Genomic DNA, 26,063 nt, shown 5'->3' with positions numbered 1-26,063 from the left:
GGTCAGGAAGTTCTTCCTAATGTTGAGCTGGAAACTCTTTTGATTTAATTTCAACCCATTGGTTCTGGTCCTACCTTCTGGGGCCACAGAAAACAATTCCATACCATCCTCTACATGACAGCCCTTCAAGTACTTGGAGATGGTGATCATATCACCTCTCAGGCGCCTCCTCTCCAGGCAAAACATCCCCAGCTCCTTCAACCTTTCCTCATAGGACTTGGTCTCCAGAACCCTCACTATCTTTGTCACCCTCTTCTGGACCCAGCTTGTCTATATCCTTCTTAAAATGTGGTGCCCAAAACTGAACCCAATACTCCAGGTGAGGTCTTACCAGAGCAGAACATTAAAGATAAGACTTCCATTTAAACAATGAGAACTTTCATTGATCATATTCTAAGTTCTCATATTCTTCGTTTAATATTATCATGGTTTTGGTAACATGCTAATTGATTTCTATTTAATAAGTTAACTGATCTAGGAGTTAAAAGGCAGATCTAGAAGTTTTTAATCAGTTTTGAGTTCTTGCATCTTCAACAATAATAATAATAATTTTATTTATATCCCGCCCTCCCCGCCAAAGCAGGCTCAGGGCGGCTCACAGACGTGGAAGTACCATGATTACATTTAATACATTATACGGTAAAATACATTAAAATACATTAAATAAATAATTAGTTAAAACCATTACAGTTAAGGTGCTACAATGCGAACATATTAGATGTATATCAGATGGCTAGGTGTCATTCCAGGATTCAATCTTGTAGGCCATTTGAAAAAGGCTAGTTTTGCAGGCCCTGTGGAACTGATTATAGTCCCGCAGGGCTCGAACCTCCGCTGGTAGTTGGTTCCACCAATGAGGAGCCATTACTGAGAAGGCCTGCTCCCTCGTTGTTTTCAATTTGGGCTCCCTTCTGGATGCACAGGTCACTAATACAGATAAATGTGTTTCCTTCCCCGCTTCTTTTTTATAAAGTTACAAATCCTGAGAAATGCGTATTTAAAGAAAGGAACAGCTTTTTTGTTTGCTTTTCAACTCAAGCTTTGTCTCTATACATGGCAAGAACAAAGGCATTTATTTGTATGTACGGCTTCCTCGACTTGTTGCTTCCAAGACAGCGGCATACAAGCATTTCGATTTCAGAGGTTATTTCTTAGCAGAAGGAAGGCAATTATACATCCTGCACATAATGATGATAGGTGAAATTCTTCCTTGGCACCTCTCCACGCAGACTGAACATATTAACTAGGGGACAATCAAGAGAAATTGCCAGATCTTTCTTTTCTTTTTCTTTTTCTTCTTCTTCTTTTTCGTCAGCAATACCAGCATCATTGTTTTCGAGTGGCCTGGCTCCATGTTTAAGAATCTGCTTCCAACAAAAAGGACCTCCAAGACTTTGCTTTTGATTCCGACTTTGATGAGATCTCTCCAGCCCTCCCAAGAAGACAAGGGGGATACAACAATAAGGCCAAATTCTAGCATTCATCAGAGCACATTTCCTCCTGTCCAAACACTAATCAAAGGAGAGATTTCTTGCGCTGTTACAAAATATGCAGCGCTGAGATGTGATGACAGTATCTCACCAGCTACTTAACCAGAAAAAAAACATCATTTGTGCTCTTAGCCTCCAGTTGTATGCAGAACTGTGAAAGGAAGCCAGGCCACAAACTGGCACAAGCTGTCAAGTCTGGCTTTAACTCTGGCTCAACCAAAGAGCATGCTGGGTAGAACCAAAGTATAACCAAATGCTGCTAGCAACCCTTTTCCTGTTCCCCCCTCCCTCCTTAGAGAATCTCCCTGCTTTGAAATGGTGATGTGTGAAAAGTCTTATCTGAACCTTCTCAGCTCAGGCCCGGGGGAGAGGAGAGAGCCTGAAAATCATCAAGGCCAGCAGGCCTAATCAACATGAGAATGTATTTGTAACATCTATGTGTGAATGTCCCCTGCACAATTCCCCTACCCGTAGGAATGCCTTTGAAGTACTCCTTATATGCAATGTATCTACTGTATGTCTTTAGTCTTTTCAAGCCTTGGCTTAGGCCACAAGTATCCAGTATTAATAAACTAGTTTCTTTGTATCTACATCTACTCGTTATTGAATCTGCAGACTTGACACAAGCAGGCTGCCAGAGGGGGTACTTGGCCTCCAGAGGTTAAAGATGCAGTAGCCCAGACTGCCAAGTCTTCTAAAGTTCAGATTCTGAAATGCTGAGGGACAGATCTTTGGAATGGATACCATCTGATGGAGTATAGTGGTGCCTGATTGGGGCAGAGCATGGCATAGGGTTGCCAAGTCCCTCGCAGCCTCCGGTGGGGGACTGTATTTGCGCTTGCTTTACACACACGGCACGATGACGTCACCCGGAAGTGCCATCATTGTGCCAGCGATGTAACGTGGCAGCCACTCTAGGCGTTTCCGGAAAAACTCTATGAGTTCTAGCATTTTAGGGAGAGTAGGGTTGTCGAGTCGCCTGCGTCCCGGATGCTCTAGTAATTTGGGATGGAAAAAACTCCATGGTACCTATTGTGCCATAGAGTTCCCCCTCCCAAGTGGCTAGATTGTCCAGGGAAACCATAGAGTTTTCCCAGAAATGCCTAGAGCGGCAGCTGTGAAACATTGCTGGCGTGATGATGTCACTTCTGGGTGACATCATCATGCCAGCGACATCGGGGAAGGTTCCTCCTGCCCGCCCAATGTGGGCCGGCGGGTTGGGAACCTCCCAGGTGGGGGATCCTCTGTCAGGACTGGGGGCTTGGCAGCCTTAGCATAGCATGCTGGACAATCAAGGGAAGAAGGTGGTGGTGTGTAGTGTGTGAGGTCAGAATCTAGTGGACATGGCAGAACAGAGAATGCCATCGTTTCTCAAGCTGGACAGAAAATAGCCTCCTACCTTGATTCTTGCCCCAAGTGAATTTTAATCTTTAACCTTTTGCATATGCTCAACGGACTCCTGATTTCCTTGGCAGCCCATCCATAAGCAGTGGAATCGGGGCATCATTCTTCCACATATCTGTCCTCCCTGTGCATTTTCCCAAACTGACTCCTCAGCTGTAAAAATTCACAGGGAGGGAAGACGTGTGGAACAACTTTGCCTAAACCGATCAAATAAACTATTTTCTTCCTCATATGTCTTAAATAAGGAAGTTTTTCAAGGGAGGGTGCTCTTGGCATTGGTATAATCATTGGTGGCATCACAGCACACACCCTTATTGTTTTTAAGGCCCTAAAATATTAATATATCAATGTAGTTTGTCTTGATAGTTCTCTAAATCCCCCCCCTTTCGTTTTTAAATAAGTCTTTAGTCTCCTCCTTCCAAATCTTAAATAGGTATACACATGGCCAGGCCTGGCCTGACATGGCCCGGCCCAACCTGACATGGCCTGGTCCAACAAGGTCTCAAGGGAGCCAGTTTGGTGCAGTGGTTAAGTGTACAGACGCGTATCTCCCCACTCCTCCACTTGCACCTGCTGGCATGGCCTTGGGTCAGCCATAGCTCTGGCAGAGGTTGTCCTTGAAAGGGAAGCTGCTGTGAGAGCCCTCTCAGCCCCACCCACCTCACAGGGTGTCCGTTGTGGGGGAGGGAGATAAAGGAGATTGTGAGCTGCTCTGAGACTCTGAGATTCAGAGTGGAGGGCGGGATATAAATCCAATATTTTCTTCTCCTTCTCATTTATATCAGATCCAGCTCTCATAACAAATGAGTTTGATACCTCACTGCATAAAGGAAGGAGAATTGTGTTTGGGAGAAGCAATTTGCCAATGCCTCCTCCAACACAGCTTTATCTCTGGCTTTTAGTATTTTGGAGACATAGGACAGTTTTTTTTTCTTTGCCTGCACCTGTGTCCTGGAAAAGGATTATTGCAACTGCTCCATTGTGACTCCTCTGGCATGGCTTCACAACAAGGTGCAAAATGGGAATCAAGACTGGAGACTGCAAAAGCATAGATCAGGGGAACGGGATCATAATCATGGTGATCTCCTGTGCTGTTGCTGCCCAGTGTTGTATGCTGTTTCTTGTTTTTCCCAGGAACTTTCCCCTAACCACAGACTTGTGACTTTTTTGTTGTTCAGTCACACAGTTGAGCCTGACCCTTTGCGACCCCATGGACCAAGTCACGCCAGGCCCTCCTGTCTTCCACCATCTTCCGAAGTCTGCACAAATTCGTGTTTGTTATGTCAGTAATGCTGTCCAGCCATCTCATCTTTTGCCGTCAACTTCTTCTTTTGCCTTCTGTCTTTCCCAGCATCAGGATCTTCTCCAGGGAGTGCTCCCTTCTCATTGGGTGGCCGACGTATTTGAGCTTCAGCTTCAGCATCTGACCTTCCAGGGAACAGGAAGGACTGACTGATTGGATCTTCTTGCATTCCAAGGGACTCTCAAGAGTCTTCTCCAGCACCACAGCTCGAAAGCATCTATTCTTCTGCGCTCAGCCTTCTTTATGGTCCAACTCTCACAGCCATACATTACTACTGGGAATACCATCGCTTTGACTATACAAATTTGTTGGCAGGTTGATGTCTCTATTTTATTATACTGCCCAGGTTCACCATAGCTGTCCTCTCAAGGAGCAAATGTCTTTTAATTTCATGGCTACAGTCACTAGCTGCAGTGATCTTGGACCCCAGAAATGTGAAGTCTGTCACGAGTCACGACTTCCATGTCTTACCCTCCGATTTTAACAAAGCTTTCTTTCATTTTGACCACAGCATCCTTAGGATTGTACATCCACTTAACTTACCAAAATAATCTACATTGATTTGAAACTTACGGCGTGCTCTTCCTGGCTGCTTTTTGCTTCAGTATTTTACTATTTTGTTTCAAGGGATATTGATTTTTAGACAGAAGCATTCTATAATTTTCCACTTATTTGGTTTCACTTAGCATCTGTCTCAATGTGGTAGAAATATACCTATGCGGGGCTTTTTTTTTTTTTTTTTAGCAGGAACGCACAGGAATTCTGTTCTGGCTGGCTTGATGTAAGGGGTGTGTGGCTTAGTAGGCAAATGAGTTCCTGCCGGGCTTTTTCTACAAAAAAAAACTCCTGCCTATGTGTGTTTGTGTGTGCGTACAGGGTTGTTTTGTAGAGAAATAGGTCCAATCCAAATCCAAATACCTTTATTGGCATAGAAATAAAAAGTACAGCATAGCAAATTTATGTGGAGTTTCAGCTATAAAAAACCAGTCAAACATCAAGAAGGGGAGCTCGTCTTTTGCTCCCTGATTGTTATGGCAGCCAAAAGGTATTTTGCAACCAAGCTTGTGATATGGGAACATTGGTCAGATAGTAGAAAAAAAGCTTCATTTCAGGTAATCCATAAAAATTAGACAGAATAGGTTTGATTATACAGTCCCGCACTTCCCCGTAAAAATCACAGTGAAGTAAGACATGGGCGACCGTTTCAAGGTGCCTTCCATTACATGGACAGACTCTATCCTGAATTTTCTTTCACGACCGACAACTTGAAGCAGAGATAAGGTTCCCTCCTACACCAGCTTTGCTAATGAATAGAAATGTGTTGTTGTTGCAGCAAAGTGTTTGATTGCTGACCTTGCTCACTTTTTTTCTGGAGGAAAAAAAAGCCTCTCACTGCTGGTTACATTTTGCAGCTGGTCTTCGAGCTCCCTAAAGTTTGGGGGCTTATTAACTTTAACAATGAAAACATCTAAATGCAGGAGAGAGGAAGAGGACTGTGCCACACCCTCTTCCAAACAACTGAAGATTAACGATTTCTATTCATGTCAGATTCCTACCTGAAACCGGTTTGCAGTGTTGGGAAATTTAGCAGACCCCCACGGAAATTGCTGCTGAATTAAATGTATCACTTCCTGAGCTGGAAGCTGAAACTGGGAACTCTGCTGTGGGTGAGAGCCAGCCAGACCATCTTAAAGGTACCGAGAATGGGGGTGTTGGGAATAATGAAGTGTTCAGCAGACGTTCCCTCCCACTTTCTGGCAACTCTGAAGCGAGGGATTGGCCTCTCTACTCACGAGTTGCAGCCAACTTCTTCCAAGTAACACAGGCACCCCACCCCAAGAGGAAGCCAAGTAACACAGGCACCCCACCCCAAGAGGAAGTCACATGGTGGCTTTGGGGCAGAGCTTCCCCCCGCCAGCCAGCTGACTGGGGTCAGGAAGGAGCCTGGGAAAGCGGAAGAACCCCCGCTGGTACCTGGGGATTGGCAAGCCTATCTGCACCCCTTGAAATTTATAGCAATATAAGTTCTGCTATAATTAACTTTTCTAAACAGCAATCAACCGCTAAATCCAGTCCCCTTGTTCAGAAGACAGACCCATGGTATGAAAAGGAATGCCAAAAACTGAAATGCCAACTGAGTGCAGTATATCACACTTATAGTAACAGCCTCACTGCTAATATATCCCTGAGCTACTTCGAACTGAAAAATAAGCTTAAAGATACAGTGGCTCATAAGAAATGACAGTTATCTATTAAGAACTGGGATTTCCTTATTAGTGCCTCTACTGCCTCTAACAGTAAGCTTTACTGGTCATTAGTTACTGGTGCTTCTGATGTGAAGAGCCGTTATTCTAGACATTCCATTCCTGCCGAGGTCTGAATAGACCATTTCCATCATTTATTTTTTGACCCTCCGACCACAGTATCTGATCAGCATGAACAAATCCGTCCCAATCTACCTGAATGGCCCCCTGTTAGCCCTAATGAGATGAATAATCTAATCAATCATTTGAAGGCAGGGAAGGCCCCAGGCCCAAATGGACTCCACCAGAATTATTTACAAACAATTCTGACTGGTGGGCTTCCCCTCTGGCGACTTTCTTCACAGCGATGGATAAAAGAGGGACCGTGCCTGAATCATAGAGAAATAGGTGGTGGAGCTCATCCAGGGATCGTTATGCAGCTGCACCTACTATTCAATGGACAAGGTGGGAAGGAGGAGGTGGAACTCTGAGAAAGGTTCAAGAGCTCCCGCTGAATCCGAGGCCTGTGTGCATATACACACACGAACTGTGGTATGTTGCCAGGTTCCATTTTTCTTTGCTAAATATCTCATATACTCCGCTGGCGGCAGAGTGATTTAAACCGATCCTTCTCTGAGGTCTGCTGGGGTGGCTCCTCCTCACATTTTTAAAAAATGGAGATTTGATTCCATCCATAAAGATGTTATCTGATTTATGGCAATACCTACTGTGATGTATCTTCCACACCGACTTCCCACCTGAACGCTGCCAACAGCTGCAGGGGAGTAACGAAGATAGCAATTTAATTCCAGCGCGTGGGAGGTCAACGCAACATCTGTCTTCCTTATCTCACTGCCAATTTGCATGAACGCTTCTCCTCCCTCTCCCCTTCCTGCAGCCCTTGGTTGGAGATCTTCTCAAGCACAAGTATCCTTCCATCTACACTTCATTTCCCCCCCCCCCACAGCCCCATAGCTAAGAGTCACAGGCAAAGGGGGCCATAGGAGGGGGGACCGTGGGGGTGAGAGCAAGAGGCTGCAGAGGGTAGGGGTCACCCCTCTCCCTCCCCCTTCCAATGTGATTTAAATTTCATGTAAGCTCCGACTCCCCTTCTACCTTTCCTGCAGTTCAGCCTGCAGTGATCAGCTTCCAATTGCAAAGTCCAAAAGGAGGCTGATTTGTATCTCTGCTCTCCTTCCTCATTTCCCTGCTTTCCTGTGCCCTTCCCCAACCGGGAGCAGCAGGGAACGTTCACGGTTCATACACGCTGGCTGGGGGAGACATGGCCTGGCCACCCTCCTCCCTCCCTCTCCACCCCAAAAAGGACTCTAGCTGCCCTTGCAGCCTGTGCAATCTAGGGGCCTCTCCTCCCACCCACCCAAGAACTTACCACTCAGGCTCATGGTGGTGGAAAACTAGGCAGTACATGGAGCCCCCAACTCTTCATGACCGGACTAAGAACTGCTGGGAGCAGGGGGGTGGCGTCACAATGTAAACCGGACCCCGGAGGAGAGATTCAGCCACAACAAAAAGAAAAAACTCTCAGTGTAAAATGCAATTTTAGCTTGTTGTGAATAATAAGTATAAAAATACAAAACGAATAATATCGGCGCATATCACCAAGTTAAAACCTCATACATTACTCAATGCTCCTACAGTCCTTATGTGGCTGAAAGCCACTAAATAACATTCAGTCCAGGGGGTGGGGCTGGCTGCCCACCTACCCACCCAGCTTTCAGAATCTGCCTGCCCACCCACCCAATTCTGCTCAAAGTGCTTCAGGGGAGAGCTTGCCGGTGCCACTACCTTCGTGTGCTGAGGCAATCGGGGGGAGGGATCTTGAGAGGGAGGGGGGAGCCTAGGCTTGGGGAGGGGGCTCGTAAAATCCACAAGGGCACTACAGGCCTGCCCCCCCCAAAGGTTGTCAGACTTCTGCAACTCGTTGAGATCCTGCCTTGTTTTAGGCAAGGGGTGCCCAAAGTGAAGTCAGATCTTACGGCTTATGCATCTCCAATATATTTCCATTCTGTCAGTTATGTTAATGATATCATTGGGAACAGGGGTTGTTTTGTAGGAAAATAGGTGGTGGAGCTCATCCAGGGTTTGTTATGCAACTGCGCCTACTATTCAATGGACAAGGAGGTGGAACTCTCAGAAAGAGGAGGTGGAACTCAGAAAGGTTCCGGAGCTGCGCTCCTGTGAGCTCTCACTGAATCCGAGGCCTGATTGGGAAGCAGATTATAGCATTTGCGTATAGCACGATATGGGAACGTAGGCTGGGCTCCAAAGAGTTACTTTAGCATTGCTCAGGGGTCCGGGTGGACCCGCTGGAATTGTCTTTTGCTTTGCTTGTTTTCTTTGAATAGCTGATCCTGCTTTTGAAAAATCAGCTTGGACCCAAATGAGATGCAGGAAGATTGATGAAGTTTCTCCATATGTGGATTTAAAAAAAAAAAAAAAGCAGCCATGAAGGATATTGACATGATTGAAGCAACAAAGGGGGAGGAGAGGAGAAGAAGAAGAAGAAGAAGACTGCAGATTTATATCTCGTCCTTCTCTCTGAATCAGAGACTCAGAGCAGCTTACAATCTCCTGTATCCTCTTCCCCCACAGGTGGGTGGGGTGAGGTGGGTGGGGCTGAGAGGGCTCTCACAGCAGCTGCCCTTTGAAGGACAACTCCTGCAATAGTTATGGCTAACCCAAGGCCTTTCCGGCAGTTGTAAGTGGAGGAGTGGGGAATCAAAGCCGGTTCTCCCAGATAAGAATCCGCACACTTAACCACTACACCAAACTGACTCATACCATTTTCCCTGTAGGTTACTGTGCCCAATAAAGCTGCTTTCTTGAAGGTGCTTTCCTTCAAGATAGGGGAAAACTACTGAATCAATGTTTCTTTCCACCAGCAGGAGAGAAAAAGCATCTTGGCAAAGCTGAATTTAATAGGCATGGGAACCACAAGGAAAAGGTTATACACACCAAACCTGGCTTCACCTAGGTTTACCAATCCCCAGGTCCCAGCAGGGAATCTTCTAGTTTGGCAGGCTCTTTCCTGCCCCGGTCAGCTGGCCGGCAGGGGGAAGCCCCCACTCCAACAGCCACCACTGTCAAGCATCCGTATTTCGAATAACCAAGCAATTGTTTGATACAAAGACTCATTTTATTGATAATCCGGTACTTGCTCCAAGGTGTGTTACCTTGGAAGTGATACAAAATTTCACACAGTATAGATTCTTAAAGGCTACCTCAAAGGCAATAGCAAAGATAGCTTCAAACCATAACATGCAGATGTAAATTGCTACAAAGTTTCAAAGGGTACTATCAACTACCATTGTGTTACTACAGCTTCTCCCGGTTCCCAGACATTCCTGTCTTTCTGATAAGATGGATGGATGGGAACTGGTCGGGGGAGGCGCCTTGCTTCTAGCATCAAGGTTACTTGCATATTCCAAACCTTCTATTGAGAGGTGAGAATGGAATGAGAGGAAAGGAGGGGGAAGGGAGAAGCAAGCTTTGAAATACAACTATGAGAAAGAAGAATTTTGAGGCAGAGAGGAGATGGCTTCCAATACATACGTTGATTCCACACACAGAAATAGCATGCTTGACAACCACATGCCTCCAAGCCTCAGGAGGCTTAAGAAGACGCTGGGAACAGTTTGCTGCTAGAAAGGTGTGTGTGCCTTTAAATCTTTAAGCCAGGCTGAATGGGAGCAGGACAAGCCTGCAAAACAATGTGACTGTTGGAAGGGAAGGAGCCCAGAATTTCTGCTTGATTTCCAGTCCCTTAAGAAGACATTTGCACACTAAAATAGTAACCTCTGGTTTCCCTGTGTTAGTCTGATGAACTGGGATGAGTATAGAGCAATCAACAACTCCCTTGGTGAGTAAATTGCCCTAGTGAGACCCAGAAAGTGTGTGCTTCCAAACTTTGGGGGGTTTTGGCTGCTATGTGCCTCTGTGTGCAAGGGGGGAGGCAGTGCATCCAGCTGCTTGGGGAACGAGGACATGAAGACTGTATTCAGGGGAACTGCACTGCTGTATTTTTATTTATTTATTTTAGGAAATGGGAAAGTCTCCTGACTCCACCCCCAAAGTCCCCAGGTATTTTCTGAACTTAGCCCCACTACTGATCTGAGATCCAATTCAGAACCCTCCACTACTGAGTTAAAGAACAGGAAATCATTATGAAACTCCTCATGGGTTTTGAACAATACTAAATCCACAAGGGTAGCTGGGTTAGTCTGTTGTAGCAAAAATAAACAGCTACCCGTGTGGTAAAGTTGTGTTAGCCTTTCTTAAAAAGCTGCAAGACTCTTGTTCCTTGCAGCATTGCAAGAAAGACTAACGCAATTTTACCCCTGTAAAGATTTTCACGGACCTAGTCCACAAAAGCTTCTGCTGGGATATGAATTTGCTAATCTTGAAAGGTGTTGCAAGATTCTTGTAGCCAGTTTGTTGTAGTGGTTAAATATGCGAACTCTTCTCTGGGAGAACCAGGTTTGATTCCCCACTCCTCACTTGCACCTCCTGGAATGGCCTTGGGTCAGCCATGGCTTTTGCAAGAGTTGTCCTTGAAAGGGCAGCTTCTGGGAGAGCTCTCTCAGTCTCACCTACCTCACAGGGTGTCTGTTGTAGGGCGGGGGGGGGGGGGGTAAAGGAGATTGTGACTGCTCTGAGACTCAGAAAATAGGGCGGGATATAAATCCAATATCTTCTTCTTCTTTTCCATTCCTGGATCTCCCGCATCCTGTCTCGTTTGGATTCAGTTTCGAGGATGGTAGAATGGGGCTGCTATTCTTTCCGCAAATGCTCAGCGACCAGAATTGCTTCCAAAGGAGAAAAGCACAGAGGAGAAATTAGTATTCACCCTTTGTTCCTTTGGACTTGGAGTCAGCAAGCCAATAATAACAAGAAATGCCAAGGAAGAGAAGCACATCACTAAACTATAAAAGCCTAAATGTGGCATAGCATTAGAGGATCTGTATGAATAACAGCGCCCAGTGCAGTTGACGTCTGGTAGGTGGTCCATGAGGTAATTGATCCAACTAATTAAACTTTTGTTTCTGTATTTTCATGCTTCGTTCTTGGTACTTAAACACCAGAGATTTTTCTGGAAATATAAACCTCTTCAAGATGTGATTTTGTACGTTCCAGGAATTACTTGGAATATGACTTTTTAAGATGTTAACAGGCTCAGCCCCATTTTCCTTCAAACATACTATTTCACAGCATATCGTTAAAAGTGATTCTAGTTAATCGGATGTTCACATTGACAATCTTTGTCATCATTTTCATTCACCAGTTTGGTGTAGCGGTTAAGCATGCAGCTTCTTATCTGGAAGAACCAGGTTGGATTCCCCACTCCTCCACTTGCAGCTGCTGGAATGGCCTTGGGTCAGCCATAGCTCTTGCAGAGTTGTCCTTGAAAGAGCAGCTTCTGGGAGAGCTCTCTCAGCCCCACCTGTCTCACAGGATGTCTGTGGTGGGGGAGGAAGGTAAAGGAGCTTGTAAACTGCTCTGAGACTCAGAGTGGAGGGCGGGGTATAAATCCAGTGTCTACTTAATCTGACAAATTTCGCCTCTTCCTGAAGTCATATACCTTAACTGAAATTAAGGTGAAATTCGTCAGATTAAGAAGACACTGGATTTATACCCCGCCCTCCACTCTGAGTCTCAGAGCAGTTTACAAGCGCCTTTACCTTAACTTCCCAGTTGTGAAAGCTATAGAAAGAAATAATGTGGAAAAGGTCCAGCAAAAGCTAATATACTTTATGTATTTAATATATTTAAGCAGGGGCCGTTTTGTAGAAAAATAGGTGGTGGAGCTCCAGTGATTGTTATGCAGCTGCACCTACTGTTCAATGGACAAGGAGGTGGAACTCTCAGAAAAGTTCAGGAGCTGCGCTCCTGTGAGCTCCCACTGAATCCGAGGCCTGTATTTAAATTAAATTCTAATCTGGAGAATGGGGTTTGATTCCTAGGTGATTGCCTAGGGTGCCAGGCTTCTGGGGGTGCCGAATTGCCCCTCCCCGGTGACTTGGTAACATTATCAGTTCAGGGGGGTGCCAGAAGTATAGGGTGCCAGACAGTCTAAGGTCAGCCCTGCTCACAGGGTGTCTCTTGTGGGGAGAGGAAAGGATGGAGATTGTAAGCCGCTCAGAGGCTCTTTTGGGTAGTGAAAACCGGGGTATAAAAACCTCCTCGTCTTCTTATATTTTATAGGAAAGGTTTTGTATGTTAATATGGCTATAAAGAAGCTGTGCCATAATGGAAGACTCAAAGCAGGCATCTCAAAGAGGAGTAAGGAAACAGAATTAATTTTTGTGCAGGCTAATGAGGGAGGGAATGGCAAATATTTGGGCCCCCAGCAAAACAAAGTTATGCACTCCAAAATCCCATTTCAATCAATATGACTAATTAGTTGGGAGTAAGTTAAGTGCCTTGGACTGAGGGGATGGCGCCTCGGCTGCATTCAAATATCACAAAAAAGGAAAGGAAAGGAAAGGAAAGGAAAGGAAAGGAAAGGAAAGGAAAGGAAAGGAAAGGAAAGGAAAGGAAAGGAAAGGAAAGGAAAGGAAAGGAAAGGAAAGGAAAGGAAAGGTCCCCTGTGCAAGCACCAGTCGTTTCCGACTCTGGGGTGCCGTTGCTTTCATGTTTTCACAGCAGACTTTTTTATGGGGTGGTTTGCCATTGCCTTCCCCAGTCATCTACCTCCCCCCCCCCCCCCCAGCAAGCAATAAAACCTGTAAATAAACTGGGATCAGGTACAAACATGGCTGTACTCAGGGCTCAGTTTGTAGCAAGCGCTCCTTTGCATATTAGTCCACACACCCCTGATGGAGCCAATCTTTCAAGAGCTTACAGTAGGCCCTGTACTAAGAGCCCTGTCAGCGCTCGGAGGATTGGCTACATCAGGGGTGTGTGGCCTAATATGCAAAGGAGTTCCTGCTACAAAGTGAGCCCTGAAAGATTCGGGTATCCTCTGCTGACAGTGTGGCAAAATGGCTGTCAACTACCGTAAAGCACACTGTTGAAAAAAAAAATACAGTAAGGCTGAGGTCAGACCATCATCTCAGGGCAGCAGCGTGCTGCCCCAGACATGAGCCAGTGGAAACTGGAGCGCCCCAGAGCATCTAGGCTGCCCACGAAACAGGGACAGGCTTTGGGCGCCCCAGGGAAACATCCAGAGAGCTCATACACCCTGTATGTGGCTCCCCAGATGCTTCCTGAGAGCTTCCTTGCCATCCAGATGGCCAGGGAGGCACCTCAGAGGCACTCCAGCAATTAGGTACCACCTTGCAAGTGGTACCTATTTGACCTGGCTTGAGGTAAGTCAGGGACAGGTCGAGGGTGGGAGTGAGATGGCAGGCAGATGTGTGCGTTTGGATGTGCTTTTGGGGGGCGCTCACCTGCCATCCCTGAGGTGCCTTAAACCACTCATCTGAACCCAGTCTAAGAAACAAGAACCTTCATGTGTTGCCTATGGAGTTCCTTGATGCAGCTGGATGGCCACACCTGGAGAAAGGAGGGCAGAGTAGATTAATTCTTAGTCTGATTCAGCCGGCCTCCATTTACGTCTGTACCCAATGAGGACTTTCCTTATATCCTCCCATTATTCGATCACTGCAGAAATTAGATGCAGAAACGGATGCAGCACTCCTTCGCAGCCCAATTATCACTCCTTTTGGAAACCGTAAACTGTGTGGCTAAAAACAAAAAAAAAGGGAAACATATGTGTTTATCGGTGAAGCTGCTTTGAAAGCAACCCAAGTTCTGTTCTGCAAATGCGGCGGTATGTGTTTCCCCCCACCCCCACCCCCCAAAACCGGCAACACTTTTGCAAACTTGTTGGGAATTAATAGTCAGGCATATGCTTCTGTCAAGAGACTTTTCAACAAAATATCATCTCTGCTGTTTCCCTGAGACTACGGCTGAGGCCTGAGACTGTAGCCTCGAGTGACAGTAAAACAAACAAGAAACAGGATATACTTCCAAATGATTCACGACATTAAACTCCGCCTTGGCAGAGCAGAAAAAAACTTTCCTCTTGCGCTAGGCGGTACAGTGTTGTCCCCTGCAAAAATAGCAATCCCTCCTCCTCTCTTGTTTGAAGACACATTCTGGGTGATCAGCCTGCAATTCAAAACACCGCCCATATTTTGAGGAGGCTGGGTGGTTGCTTTGGGACTGTTAATTGTTTCCAGAATGTTTGTTTGGAAATTTGTAAGCTGGTGCATCAGACACGAAAATGAGACCTGCCAAGTATGCTGCCGCTGCAATATTTGGCAGTGAAACTGACGGTTCGGCTTTGTTTAAAAGACCCGGTTCTTTATGCCAGTTAGAATGGAAGCGGTTATAGGGTGCACCTATTTCTTTCCTTCGCATGCAAGCTTCAGGAGTGGTTTTTTACGGCAGCAATTTTAACTATTTGCAAAGGTTCCCCTCCCTTGTTCTACGCAAGAATTTCCTGTTCTTTCTTCCAATAAGACCTGTGACCTGGTATGACCAGCCGTGTTAATAGGCTAGTGCACATAAAAGCATACAGTTTATGATTTCACATATATTTTGGTTGTTCCCATTTATTAGGGACAGTTCCAGGGTTGGTCCTGCTACTAGGCAAACTAGGTAATTGCCTAGGGTGCCGCCTTCTGGGGGCACCAAATTGGGCACCCCCCATGTGACTTGGTGATGTTATCAGTGTGGGGGGGCATCAGAAGTTAGATTAGCCTAGAGCAGGGGTTTCGTACTCATTTGTTATGGGGGCCAGATCTGACATAAATGAGACCTTGTGGGGCCAGGCCATATATTTAAGATGAGGTAGCAGAGATATAAACTTTCTAAAGGACACAGACAAACACAAATATTTTTTTAAAAAAAAACTTAAAATAAAACATGCTTAAAACGTTAGCACTCATTGGTCTTAAAAGTGCTTTCTTTGTAGTTCTCCCATGGGATCCAGGGAACTGGGCAAAGGAAGCACTGGCTCTTTCCTGCCTTCCCCAGGGGACCAGGAGGGGGAGGAGCCTCAGCCAATAGAAGGAAGAGAGGCTTGGCTCAGTAGCCTTGCTGTGCAATTGAAAGAGCCTGACGAAGCAAGCTCTTCATCCTCCCCTTCCACCCCAAGGGAGGAGCCTCAGCCAAATGAGAAAATAAGAGGTTTTGCTCTGTAGCTCCAGTGCATTTGAGCAAGCCTTGCAAAGCAAGCTGTTATGCAAAAGGAAGCAGGATACAAGGAGAAGGAAGCAGATGATATCCAGTTGCTCGGGGGCCTGATAGGAGCCCTCCGGGGACCTGATTCGGCCCTTGAACCGCATGTTTGACACCTCTGGCCTAGAGTGCAGACAGTTTAGGGCAAGCCCTGGGCAGTTCTCATGGCCTGCGATCACACTCACTAAATAATGCATTTTCAATCCACTTTCAATGCACATTCCAACTGGATTTTGCCAGTTCACACAGTAAAAATCCAGTCGGAAAGTGCATTGAAAGTGCATTATTTAGTGCATGTGATTGCAGCCCATGGTGTGGTAAATTACTCTGTTTTATCTTCAGGTAAGATTTTAGTGACAAATGTTAGAAAGAAAGTGTCAATTGCTGTAGGAGGTGCAGAAAGCATTCTTTTGCAAGGCTGATGGGTTGGTAAGAGTTTAGCAGTGTTAGGAATGCCAGTCTCCGGGTAGGACCTGGGGTTCCGCAGAATTACGGCTTATGTCCTGATAACAGAAATTAGGCTAAGGCTGATTCCGCACTCACCTTTCTCTGGAGCAGGCTTCCGTTTCTGGGTGGAGCAAACTGATGATTTCACACCAGTTGCTCCGCTCCGGCATTTTGCGCGAGGCAAACCCACGATTTGCCCCACTGCAGTGTAAATCCGGGGAAAAAAAACAGGTTTACACTGCAGCGGGGCAAATTGTGGATTTGCCCTGCGCAAAATATCTGCGCGGAGCAACTGGTGCGAAATCGCCAGTTTGCTCTGCCCAGAAACGGAAACCTGCTGTCAAGCACAACTAATTCTGATCAATAACTGATGGGTTTCTGGTAGGCCACAAGCAGGCCTGGGTAAGATCACACTGAACCAAATGCTGCTAGTTTATTTTCCTTTCTTAGCCTTTCCCCGGTTTATGACTGGTAATTACTGAGACCAAAGCAATCAGCACCTTTCCATGAATCCTCTTGTGGGAGGAAGCGCCATCTGGGCGATACAAGGCTGAATGGCTGATAAGCCCTGGGAATGTATGTAGTTTTGATACTTATGTGTGAATGCTCCCTCGCTTCCCCTCCCCATAGGAATCCTTTTGAAGTGTACCTTAAAACTTATGTATCAATGTATTGGTTTCATTCTTCTCAAGCCAAGGCTTGAGCCAAAGTAACGGTCTATCAATAAATGTAGTCTTTGTATCAACTTCAACTCGTCATTGAATCCATCTGCTTGACACCTGCCCTGGAGAGAGGTGAGTGAGGAATCAGCCTAAGGCTCATTTAAAAAGCAAAGCCAGCATTTTATGGCCCAACTATGATTCCCCTTTAATCAAAGCTCGTTGCTTAAAAATGCCTTAAATCAGGGGTGTCGAATTCATTTCTTATAAGCGCCTTACCTGATATAAATGAGACGTTGTTGAGCCCACAGGATGCAAACTCCATACAAAAGCTTATGCTGGACCATATGTCTCATCATGCACCATTCTTGCAGATAAAATACTCAGCTGGCTCCAGGCATTTTTAGTCCCATGCCTGAAGAAAAGTGGCATTGAAATAAGAATTGAAACACCAACTGTCCTGTTGTACATATATATTTTCATGAGATGAATGGCGATAAAGAATCTCTACATGCATTGGAAAGATTGAGACCTTCAGGAAGACTATGGAATTTATGGAAGCACTGCCTATGAAATTGACCTTGATGTGAATAGTAATTCTATAATTTGCCTGTTCTTGATATAATAAATATTGTATATACTTTAGTGATTTTGGTCGCAGTTACCTTTGGGTTAGCAGCATTAGTTTCCTGTGTGACCTCTCCTATTGTGTATTATAGTCTCCAGGATGCGCCTGGAGCTGTCCCAGAATTACAAATGTTCTCCACAGGGGCCATTTTGTAGAAAAATAGGTGGTGGAGCTCATTAGCATATGCTGCCCCCCCCATCAAAAACAACCTGATGCAAGAAAGGAAAGCCCTAGGAGAGCGAGGCCTGCTTGGGCTAGCTAGAGATCCAGCCAGCCCAAGCAGGCCATGTTCACCTGGGGCTCCCCTAGGCCTCCCCTCTCCCAGTCAAATGGCCAGCAAGCCACCTACCACCCAAAATCACATAAGAAGTGGAGAAAGGGTGTTGCGGGCTTCTCCAGGGGTTAATGAGGGCTGCTAGGGGTGTGGCAAAGCTCCTGGTGGCTGACTGGCTGCCCGCTCTCCTAATCCAGGGATTGTTATGCCTACTGTTACCTACTATTCAATGGACAAGGGAGGAAGAGAGGTGCAGAAAGGTGCAGAAAGGTTCAGAATAGGCTTCCCAACCCTCCCGCCCTGGCAGGGGACCCCAGGATTTCCACCCTCTTCCCCTGCTCCCCAAAAAAAATGGAAGCGGGGGGAGAGGGGGGAAATGGCGCCGGGGAGCATGGCGAGTCGCCCGGAGGCCGCCGCGCTGCACCGCTGCCGCCCCCTCCCCGCCCACCGCAGTTGCTCCTCCAAGATGGGCCCAGGCTGACCCCATCTCGGAGGAGCAGCCAAGAGACGGCAGCAGCGCAGGGGAGGGTGAGGCAGGCCAGGAGCATGGCGAGCCGCGAATCCGGGCCCTTCTAGGACCCGGACTTGCGGCTCACCACGCCCCCAGCCCGCCTCCACCCCCCCTCTGCTTCCACTCCAGAGGCGGAGCGGGCGAGGCCGCCGCGCCGCTGCCGCCTCTTCTCTGCTCACCGTGGCTGCTCCTCCGAGATGGGCTCAGGCTGAGCCCATCTCGGAGAAGCAGCCACGGTGAGTGGAGAAGAGGCGGCAGCTGCGGGGCGGCTTGCCACACTCCCCGGCGCCGTTTCCCCCCTCCCCCTAGCTCCACCCCAGTGTCTCCTGGCTCCACCCCCAAAGTCCCTAGATATTTTGGGGGGTCGACTTGGCAACCCTAGTTCAGAAAGGTTCAGGAGCTGCGCTCTTGTGAGCTCCTGCTGAATTTGAGGCCTGGTTCTCACAGAGACAAGTTCCCTTGGAGAAAACGGCAGCTTTGGAGGGCGGACTCTGAGGCATTTTAATGTGCTAAGCTGCCTCCCTATCCCAAACCAGGCTCTGCCCCAAAATTTCCCAGAACGCAGTTGGCAACCCTAGTGAAGACAAATGGCTTTGAAAATGTAGGGACCCTAAATTCCTTGCCATGGGAGATACAAGATGAACAGCAGATCCTTTATTATATCACAGAAAAGTCTGTGAATACAGCAACGACAACAAAAATCATCCATCCTTTTCTGCCTCATTATTCGAAACACTGAATTGCCGGCTTCATTTGTTTCCCTTCTTATCAAGTCTATAACAGGCTTCAGAAATCAGGCTTGCTGTGAAGTTCATGTTTTAATTACCCCCCCAAAAAAAGACAGGCTGATTTCCCTGTGATTATCTTATAATTTTGCTTATGTACCTTGTCTGAAAGGACTATTTACCTCCTGCCAAAACACCTCACTTTATAGACAATTTACTTAATATGATTTGCATAACTTTTCAGCATATGCAAATTCATCACGCATGTATTATTCATGGTAATCTGCTTTGGAAAATATTGCTCTCAGATAAGTCCTTTGTTGATCTACTGGGTGCCACATCCACTTACACAACGCTAATTGTCCTGGAAGGAAGCGACACATCTTTGTAGCAGATGAGAGAATTCTTGAGCGTATCGCAAGCGAACAATTACATGGGCAGAAATTACATAAAATAACAAACAGGCATAAGGTTCCTTTTGTTTTGTTCCGTTCTGTTCTGCTGAAGCCCGTACTCAGAAGCCCTGGATAAAATAATCAAGGCAATGTGCAATAAAATTAGCACTTTGATTGGTTTTATTTTAATTTTATGCCATTTCAAAATGTTTTGTTCCCCGCCCCCCACAATTATGCTGCCTGAGGCAGCTCACAGTGATTAAAAACACAACATAGGCAGCATTCAGGTGGACAATTTGGCCCTACCCACCCCCCCACCCCACCCCCAGATTTAAAAGGTACATTTACACGCGCACATCTGGGCCCCAATCCGCAAGCGCACTCACTTTGTCTTCCCATGGATCTCTTGTTGTTATTCAGTCACACAGTTGACCCCATGGACCAAGTCACACCAGGCCTTCCTGTCTTCCACCTTCCTCTGAAGTCTGCACAAATTTATGTTAGTTACATCAGTAACGCTGTCCAGCCATCTCCTCTTTTGCCGTCCCCTTCTTCTTTTGCCTTCTGTCTTTCCCAGAATCAAGGTCTTCTCCTGTGAGCGCTCCCTTTCTCATTTGGTGGCCAAAGGATTTGAGCTTCAGCTTCAGCATCTGATTTTCCAGGGAACAGTCAGGGTTGTTTTCTTTTAGGAATGACTGATTTGATCTTCTTGCAGTCCAAGGGACTCTCAAGAGTCTTCTCCAGCACCACAGCTTGAAAGCATCTATTCTTCTGCGCTCATCTTTTCCTGTCCCCTTCCTCTTTTGCCTTCTGTCTTTCCCAGCATCAGGATCTTCTCCAGCGAGTGCTCCTTTCTCATTTGGTGGCCAAAGTATTTGAACTTCAGCTTCAGCATCAGGCCTTCCAGGGAACAGTCAGGGTTGATTTCCCTTAGGACTGACTGATTTGATCTTCTTGCAGTCCAAGGGACTCTCAAGATTCTTCTCCAGCACCACAGTTCAAAAGCATCTCTTTTTCTGCGCTCGGTCTTCCTTGTGGTCCAACTCTCACAGCCATACGTTACTACTGGGAATACCATCACTTTCTGTTATGTATTGACTTTAGAGTGTACTGCATGGCAAGCCCGACAGAAAGCGACCCCAGGGTCCCCGGATGTAGCTCGCCATTCACCCCGCCCACCAAGACCTGTGGCGGGAAGTTTGGATGGACCAGGATTGGCCTGGTCAATCCAGGAGGCAGTTCCGGGCAATGTATATAAGCGGGGCCCAGCCCGCGTGCCCTCTCTCTTGTAACGTGCTCACAATAAAGAAGGTTGCCTTCAAACCGTCTCAGTTCCCAGAACATTACACTTTCATACCGACTTTTGTTGGCAGGGTGATGTCTCTGCTTTTTATTATACTGCCTAGGTTTGCCATAGCTGTCCTCCCAAGGAGCAAATGTTTTTTCTATCTATTCCACCTCAAAAAGCTACCAGGTATTTCCCAGTGGCAAGCTGATGAAGCACCTGCATGGCACCTTTCCAAGCCACCTGAACGGCTGGGGTGTGCCATTCAAGCACCTTCCGTTCATGAGCAGTGTGACCACTAGGACCGGCCCTAGACTGTCTGTCACCCTAGACAAGGCTACCTTCTGGTGCCCCAGCACACACACTGATAAATTCTCCAAGTCACATGAGGGGTGCCCAATTCAGTGCCCACAGAAGGCCAGCGCTCTAGGCAATCACCTAGTTTGCCTAGTGGCAGGGATGACCGCGGTGACGGCTCCTCCAGGGCGCTTGCAGCCCGCGCCTCTCTTGGCAGCCAGGTGCACACCATCTGCTCATGGCAGGACACCTCAAACGGCACCTTTTTTTTTTAAAGCCACGAGGCCACCACCGCAAGTAGCCCATCTGAATCCAGCCACTGAGTGCAAATAAGTTTCTTAAAAACCAACAAGCAGGGTTGGAATTCCGACTCAGAAAGAAAGTCAGTCTCCCAAAGAGGATCTATATGAAGCCGCTGCTATAAATCAACCGTGGCTTGTCCAGTTCCCACTTTTCCTTCAAAAAAAGATGACTTTCCATAAGTTTGGATAAGTATTTATTGTAAGGCAGGATGCATCGACACTGTCTGCAGGTGACACACAACAGCACAGGTTAAGAACATAAGAGAAGCCATGTTAGATCAGGCCAATGGCCCATCCAGTCCAACACTCAGTGTCACATAAGAACATAAGAGAAGCCATGTTGGATCAGGCCAGTGGCCCATCCAGTCCAACACTCTGTGTCACATAAGAACATAAGAGAAGCCCTGTTGGATCAGGCCAATGGCCCATCCAGTCCAACACTCTGTGTCACATAAGAACATAAGAGAAGCCATGTTGGGTCAGGCCAATGGCCCATCCAGTCCAACACTCTGTGTCACATAAGAACATAAGAGAAGCCATGTTGGATCAGGCCAATGGCCCATCCAGTCCAACACTCTGTGTCACACAGTGGCAAAAAAATTTATATATATATATATATATATATACACACACACACACACTGTGGCTAATAGCCACTGATGGACCTCTACTCCATATTTTTAACTAAACCCCTCTTGAAGGTGGCTATACTTGTGGCTGCCACCACCTCCTATGACAGTGAATTCCACATGTTAATCACCCTTTGGGTGAAGAAGAACTTCCTTTTATCCGTTTTAACCTGTCTGCTCAGCAATTTCATGGAATGCCCACGAGTTCTTGTATTGTGAGAAAGGGAGAAAAGTACTTCTTTCTCTACTTTCTCCATCCCATGCATTATCTTGTAAACCTCTATCATGTCATGTCACCCCGCATTCAGGTTCAGGTTGTATACCCTTGCAATAGTCGTTAGAGGGAGGGGGGAGGTAAAGGTAGTCCCCTGTGCAAGCACCAGTTGTTTCTGACTCTGGGGTGATGTTGCTTTCACAACGTTTTCATGGCAGACTTTTTTCAGGGTGGTTTGCCATTGCCTTCCCCCCAGTCATCTACGCTTTCCCCCCAGCAAGCTGGGTACTCATTTTACGGACCTCGGAAGGATGGAAGGCTGAGTCGACCTGGGGCCGGTTACCTGAAAACCCAGCTTCCGCCAGGGATCGAACTCAGGTCATGAGCAGAGAGTTCAGACTGTAGTACTGCAGCTTTACCACTCTGTGCCATGGTGCTCTTAGTCCTTAGAAGCACGCCTGCTTTTAGGGCATGAAGACAGTTCAAATATAGTGGCTACAGGTCATACACACGTATTCACTACCGAGCTTTCTATAAACATCCCAGGGATGGAGTTACGACCTTGGTACCAAGTAGATTCCCAGCTCCTAGGAGGCAAGCGAATTAAGTTTCCTTTCCGCAGCAGACTAGGCATTCTAGAATTGCAGACTGATATACCCCCGAAGAAGAAGAATTGCAGATTTATATCTCGCCCTTCTCTCTGAATCAGAGACTCGGAGCGGCTTACAATCTCCTGTATCCTCCCCCCCCCCCCCACAACAGACACCCTGTGAGGTGGGTGAAGCTGAGAGGGCTCTCACAGCAGCTGCCCTTTCAAGGACAACCTCTGCCAGAGCTATGGCTGACCCAAGGCCATTCCAGCAGCTGCAAGTGGAGGAGGGGGGAATCAAACCCGGTTCTCCCAGATAAGAGCCTGCGCACTTAACCACACCACCAATTGGCTCTCTTCTAGCCATACATTCCATAGACTACATCAAAAGGAACACAGATAACAGCAAGGAAGTTGACATAACTCAGAACAGCACGAAGTGCCACAAAAACCATCAATATGGGCAGTCTATTTAATGGGCTGGGTGTATAATTGTGGACATTTAAAAACACTCCAGCTTGGGAAATTCCTGAAGGTTTTGGGGCAGCATTTAGGGACAGTAAAGTTTGGGAAGGGGAGGGAGCCCAGAGGGATGTGATGTCATACAGTTTGCCCTCTGAAGCTGCCATTTACTCCAGGGGGACCTGATCGCTGTAGTCTGAGGATCAGTTGTAATTCGGGGAGGCCTCCAGGCCCCACCTGGAGGTCAGGAACTGTGTTCTCTTGAAGCTGAGTTAGTGTGAGCTAGCTCACCTTTTTTTAGCCTCTGGCTCCCACAGTTTTGCCTTAGCTCAGGAATAATGGCCCCACAGCAAACTAATTTATGCAGCAGCTCACAACTTGAGAGCCAGTTTGGTGTCGTGGCTAAGTGCTCGGACTCTTATCTGGGAGAACCAGGTTTCAATCCCCTCTCCTTCACTTGCAGCTGCTGGAATGGCCTTGGGTCAGCCATAGCTCTCGCAGAATTGTCCTTGAAAGGGCAGCTGCTGTAAGAGCTCCCACAGCCCCACCTACCTCACAGGGTGTCTGTTGTGGGGGGAGGGAAGAGAAAGGAGATTGTGACAGCTCTGAGACTCTGAGATTCAGAGTAGAGAGTGGGATATAAATCCATTATCTTCTTCTTCATCTTCTTCTTTAAGGCCAGTAGCTCATGAAGTAGACTTTTTTCTCACAAGACTGCACAGCTCAGAGGGTGTATTGGTCCCCAACCCTACTGAAGTCCGTTGACACCAACGAGCTTACTGGGGAGGGCGGTAACCAATATTCCCTCTAAGATGTGGAGCCTTCTGAGGAAAAATTCTACTTTGTGAGCTACTGGCCTTAAAGTGGTGAGCTACTGCATAAATCAGTTAGCTCTGGTGCCATTTTTCCAGACCTAAGACAAAAAAAAGTGTGAGCCGGAGGATAAAAATCTGTGAGGTGGCTCAAACTGACTCAGCTTAGAGGGAACTCTGGCGGTAACTCTCCTTAGGATTGTCCTGTTGATCTTCTAAACATTTCCATTGCTTTCTGTCAGCCAAACACTAGTGCCCAAAGAGCCCTGTGGCACAGAGTGGTAAAGCTGCAGTACTGCAGTCCTAAACTCTGCTCATGACTTGAATTCAATCCAGGTGGAAGTCGGGTTCAGGTAGACGGCTCAAGGTTGACTTGGCCTTCCATCCTTCCAAGGTCGGTAAAATGAGTCCCCAGCTTGCTGGGGGGAAAGTGTAGATGACTGGGGAAGGCAATGGCGAACCACATGATAAAAAGTCTGCCGTGAAAACGTTGTAAAAGCAACGTCACCCCAGAGTTGGAAATGACTGGTGCTTGCACAGGAGACTACCTTTACCTTTAACACTAGTGCAAGATGAAACACACAGAACATGGCAACTGAAAGGTTAAACCAGAGCCCCAGATAATAACAACTAGGCAGAGTCTACTCTTAAAAATGATGATGTAGGGATGCCATCTTCCGGGTGGATCCCCCAGAATTACAGCTCACCTCCAGACTAGAGAGATCAGTTCCCCTGAGAAAATGGATTATTTGGAAGGTGGATTCTGGGGCATTCTAGCCCAATAAGGTCCCTCCAGAAATCTCCAGGAGTTTCCAACCTGAATCACGCAACCCTACCCCTCCATCCCACACCCGTACCCAGGAGGGACCTGGCAACTCTACTATGGAGACTAGCCCTACTCCACCTTACCCTGAATTCCATCCTTAATACCAAGAAAACAAAATTAGGAGAAGAAAGGAACAATAGGTACAAAACCTTGGTCAACAGAACAGCATCTTCTCTTCCAACCACCGTCTCTAAATCAGGAGTCCCCAATATGGCGGTCGTGACTGCTGTAATGCTTAGTGAGATGTTTCTTGGCATCCACAAAGTGTTTTTAGAAAGTGGGAGGGAGCAAGTTGGGTTCTGGCCCATCAGGTTTCTGATGGGTCTCAGCGGTTCTGATTGTCTCTCTCTCGGCTTGACTTCGCGAACGAAGATTTAAGAAAGGTGCAGTAGTCCACGTCTGCTACAAGCTCGCTGATGGCTGACATGACCAATGCGGGACAGGCAGGTCCGGCCACAGTGGCTGCAGGGAAAAGTCTGATTTGGGGTTGGTGCTGTAGCAGTGCGATTCTTCCTCAATCTCCTTTTGTCCTCAAGACCAGCTATGCGTGCGTTCTCAAAGGAAGAGACAGCCTGGTGGATGGTGTGCCTCCATGCTTTGCGATCTGAGGCTAGGTCAGACCACTGGTGATGGTTGATGCAACAGGTACCAAGGGGTTTCTTCGAGGAGTCCTTGTACCTCTTCTTTGGTGCCCCTCTATTTCGATGGCCGGTGGAAAGTTCGCCATACAGAGCAATCTTGGGAAGGCGGTGGTTTTCCATCCTGGAAATATGCCCTGCCCAGCGCAGCTGCGTCTTCAACAGCAGTGCCTTGATGCTTGTAACCTTCGCCCGCTTAAGGACTTCAGTGTTGGTCACAAAGTCATTCCAGTGGATGTTGAGGATGGTGCGAAGGCAGCGCTGATGAAAGCGCTCAAGGAGTCGCAGGTGATGACGGTATAAAACCCACGATTCGGATTCGAAACCCACGATTCTGATTGACTACACAGATTAAAATAAGATTGTTTCTGTGATAGCTGCTTCTTATGCTCTCTTACCCCTTATTCACTCTTAGCCTCTCTTGTCCCCTGCACTTGAACTTCCTCTGTGTATGACTCCATCTCCTGCACCAGCCATTTTATGGTTGGCTCCGGCACTCACGGCAGCCATCTTATGGCTGCCCCCATACCTTGTGTCAAAATTCTGAAGGTTCCCACAGGCTCCAAAAAGTTTGGGATCCCTGTTCTAATTCAACACACGTGGGCATTGTTTCCCCGAAGCATTTGTTTCTGTGACAACAATGTGCATTCAAACGAGCTACACAGCTGAGACACCAGGAGATTGGTACCGGGGGAAGTATCCAGGGGTGGAATTCTAGCAGGA

Source organism: Heteronotia binoei, chromosome 9 (genome assembly GCF_032191835.1).
Source record: "Heteronotia binoei isolate CCM8104 ecotype False Entrance Well chromosome 9, APGP_CSIRO_Hbin_v1, whole genome shotgun sequence".
Classification (NCBI taxonomy): domain Eukaryota; kingdom Metazoa; phylum Chordata; class Lepidosauria; order Squamata; family Gekkonidae; genus Heteronotia; species Heteronotia binoei.
This window is presented reverse-complemented; position numbering follows the sequence as displayed.